Source organism: Euprymna scolopes, chromosome 7 (genome assembly GCF_053919585.1).
Source record: "Euprymna scolopes isolate OS-2025 chromosome 7, ASM5391958v1, whole genome shotgun sequence".
NCBI classification, from domain to species: domain Eukaryota; kingdom Metazoa; phylum Mollusca; class Cephalopoda; order Sepiida; family Sepiolidae; genus Euprymna; species Euprymna scolopes.
In genome coordinates, this window is record NC_136488.1 from 145,382,859 (window position 1) to 145,387,246 (window position 4,388).

The 4,388-nt window shown below is 36.4% G+C and overlaps 1 pseudogene; it reads right to left on the reverse strand.

Moving 5' to 3' along the window:
- Positions 1-471: 471 nt before the first annotated feature.
- LOC145280512 (U2 spliceosomal RNA) lies at positions 472-618 on the reverse strand (annotated as a pseudogene).
- Positions 619-4,388: the final 3,770 nt, after the last annotated feature.

Consider the following 4,388-nt stretch of genomic DNA (forward strand, 5'->3'; position numbering starts at 1 on the left):
CCACGAGGACAGAGTTAGACACAGGGTCGTTTTTTTTTTTTTACGTGGAGAAAAGGAACAAAAAATAAAAATTGTCTCAGTTGTGAAGGATTTCTTCTCATCTAACAGAGAACAAGAAATTGAAGAGTAGCATCTGAAGAACAGATATTGCACTTTGATCTTGACCCAAAGGGGGGGGTATTTATTTGCTCCCCCACCGAGTAAATTAGGCACAAGGCCGATTTTTAATGTGAGGAGTGAAGGGGAAATGGGGACCAACTCCCTGGGGGGTAGGGGAGCTGGATAGTGACAATTGGTATGAAGAGTTGCCCCTACATTGACCAAGGTCTTATATGTGGGGCTGCCCCCACATATGGTGTTTGCTTGCTGTATCTGCCGGAACAGATGGTATTTATTTGCTCCCCCACTGAGCAAATTAGGCACAAGGCCGTTTTTAACGTGAGGTAAAAACCAGCTCCCCTAAAAGTAGGCAAAAAGGGGGCACTCTGGTTACCAAAAATAATAATTGTCCCAGTATAGAGGGTTTCCCCTCCATTGACTGGTACAAATTATCTTAAGTGCAGCATCTGCCGGAACAGATACTACACTTTGATCTTGGCCAAAAGGCCAAGAAATAATCAAGAATTGATTAAAAAAGAGTAGGGATCGCATTAAATACAACTTTTTTTAAACACTTTTCTTGCAAAATTTAAAAACTGATTTGATTACAGTTAATAAATAAATGATTTTGTAAAATGCATTTTTCATTGATTTAATGAAGTGGACCACAGAACCTAGGATTTGTGGTCCATGGGATGAAAAAAATTGGTCTAGCCAACGAAAAGCCTCGGTTGTTCAGCAGATATAGACCCCTGCCTTAAGGTTTTCTCGTCCGGTAATTATTGTGTATGGATTAGTTCATTCATAGGTAACGCAGGTATAACAATATACTAGCATGGAGACCCGACGTTGTCCGGGATTGAATAAGCATCAACAAATGTTCCACCCTCCCATACATTTTTGTCATCGAAATCAGTGAAATCGCCCATTTTTTAATTAGATCAGTTGATTGTTTGCTCTTGTTATGAACCCTCGCAGTGTACCGGGAAGGAGCTTCACATGCTTCCCCGTAGTGACATAGTCCACAATATATACACTGTAGAGAAACTACTGTTGATTTTAGAAAAATTGTGTTTAGAACACAATTGAAAATTGAGTTCGTTCCCTGTCGAATCGGAAACGGCTGGGCCAATTTTTTTAAATTTCACATGAAGGTACTTGATGTGTCTGGGAGTGTTCTTATGTAGGTTTTGTATCGGAATTTGCATGTTGAACATCGAAAATCAAAAAAAAAAAAAATCCGATTAAAGAAGGAAGTTCGATTTTGACCAAAGTTAACACTTTTATAGAATCTAATATCACAAGTGCATTTGAACAGTTTTATCACTGCACAAACAAAATTCCAGCCTATAAAAATCAACTGTAGAGCGTTTTTATAAAACGGATGAGCGTTCGAAATAAACGTTTTTTTAAAAGCACAATTGAATCATGATACTTGATCTTTGTACGTTTGTACATTCAAGTGATTGTGTAAAAATAATTTCATAGATTCAACAGTTGGTTCTTTAATAAGACAGAGGCGCATTCGAGACGATTGTTTCTGTTCAAAGCATAATTGAACCATGATATTTGATTTTTTCATTGGAAACTTTAAGTGAAGCCATTATTTACAGTTAATTTTATAAAAATCAACAACATATTCTCTACAGTGCAATATAGCCTACCATATATTGTGGACTAAATCGGGGAGGCATATGAAGCTTCCTCCTGGTGCACTGCGGAGAGGGTGGGGTCTCTAACTAAAGCAGGCAATTAATCGATTTGATTTTAAAAAAATGGACGCTTACATCAGTTTCGATGACAATAAAAGTATGGGAAGGTGGAACATTTGTTGATTCTAATTCAATCCCGGACAACATCGGGTCTCCCTGTTAGTACTAATTAAAATTAATAGAATTTCAGAAGCTACAGTTTGAATATTTTTTGAATGAATAAATGAATGATACGTTTTTATGACGAATCTAAAAATGATTAGAGTTTAAATTAGCGTGATGTCGTCATCCTAGCTAAAAAGAGAGCTAACATTGCCAAAAATAAAACAAAATATTGAGATCCAATTTAATCGGATAACATTTAACGATGCAGTGAAAAAACGTTAATAAAAGAATAAACAATAACAACCCCCCCCCCAAAAAAAAACAGATAAATACAAGAATAAACAGTTCTCCTGTAAATCTTGAATGTGGATATAAAAAAAAGGTGTCTTTCATGAACCCTTCATTAAGACCAGAACAGAATTTTTCATAAAGACACAGAAATACTGTTACTGCTCCGGACATGTATAAAATTCTCTCTCTCTCTCTCTCTCTCTCTCTCTCTCTCTCTCTCTCTCTCTCTCTCTCTCTCTCTCTCTCTCTCTCATGATATATTTGTATGAATATAAAACGAGAGACACACAAAGATGACGAAAAGACAAGTTCACATGAATAGAAGTTAATACACAGAATGTTTTGAAAATGATGACATTAGGATTATGTTCTGTACGTGTAAAGACCCCCGTGTGTGAAAGTTGCTTTTGTAATAGCAAACTATTACTCCTCTAATTTCTTTTCTGGTTCATTTTTTTCCTATGTGTGGTCTTTGATCCATGGAGATAGATTGTTTTTTGTTCGGAAAATCGATGGCATAACTTCGGGATTATGTTCTTGTTAAATTAGACATGTTAAAATGTATGTGGCGGTCAGTAAAAGAAGGAAGGTCCACACGCGGAGATAGGTTATCAACGTCTTTATTTTAAGAAGGTTAACACCGGAAAAGAAAGAAACATCACTCCTTAAGGGGAGAGTTCTCAAACCAAAGGGGTATAACTCAGGATGCTAAGTTTACTCTCTTAACACCCCTGCTTAAACTTTATATCCTGATAATTTTAATTTTACACAGTCCATGCGGGGACTTGCCAGGGGTTTTGTGAAGCATTCTGCTGTATTTTTTGTCGGTAGGCACATAGTTCAGTTCGATTGTACCATTGTTTATTTTGTCCGGTATGTAGTGATATTTTATGTCTATGTGTTTTACCCGCTGATTTGTGATAGAGTTTTTTGCAATGCAGATTGCGCTCTGGTTGTCAGAATATATTGTTGCTTCCATTCTTTTGTATTGTTCATATCGTTTATTAATTGCAGTAGATATTGTGCTTCCTGTATGGCTGGTGTTATTGCTGTATATTCAGCCTCACGTGTAGATAGAGCTACAGTAGACTGCTTTTTACTTTTCCAGGCAATAACAGGTCCTTCTTCATTTAGGGGAAAACAATACCACGACATCCTTTTTCTGTCTTCAGAGTTTCCCCAATCAGTATCGGTAAATCCTGTTAACTTCAGTCCGCCTTCACATTTCCTGAAAGATAAACAAAAATTTAAAGTCCCTTTCAGATACCTGAAGACATGCTTCACTGCATTCCAGTGTTCAAATGTGGGGATTTGGTTGTACTGTGATAATTTATTTACGACCCATGAAATATCGGGTCTGATGCAAGTAGATAAGTAAACCAGGCTTCCTCTAGCCTCTCTGTACCTTTTCGAATCAAAGGATTTTGTTTCCTTAGAGAAAGTTAATTTTTGTTCACAGGGTGTTAGTCTAGGTTTGCAGTCTAGCATATTAAAATTTTCTAATCCTTTCTCAGTATATGTCCGTTGATTCATTTCTATTTCATTTGGTTTGACTATGAAGTCCACACCAAGAAATCTTGAGATTTGACCTAAATCTTTTATGTCAAACTTTTGTTTGAGTAGGGTCTTAACTTCCGTTACTGTGTCTAAGTTATTTGCGACAATCAAGATATCATCAACTCATACGAGAATAATAATTCTTTTATTTTTATCAACTTTTTCAAACATGCATGGGTCGATAATGCTTTTATTAAATTTTTCTTGTAGGAGTTATTTACTCAGTAGATCGTTCCAATTTTTACCGATCTGTTTTAGACCATAGAGTGATTTGTTTAATTTCCAAACAAGCCCATCATTGCCTGGAGTAATGAATCCTTCGGGTTGTTGGGTGAAAATATCACAGTCTATTTTGGCATTTAGGCATGCTGATTTGACATCCATCTGGTGAGTTATCAAATCATACTGCACAGCAAATTGCATTAGAATTCGGATAGTGGTCATTCTTGTGGTGGGTGCATATGTTTCATGATAGTCTATGTCTTTTATCTGACTGTAACCCTTGCCAACATATCTAGCTTTGTATTCTTCGTTATTTTTGTCATCTTTTTTATATTATACACCCATTTTCCCCCAACTAAATTTCTGTCTTCAGGGAGGGTTGTCAGAGTTAAAGTGTTGTCT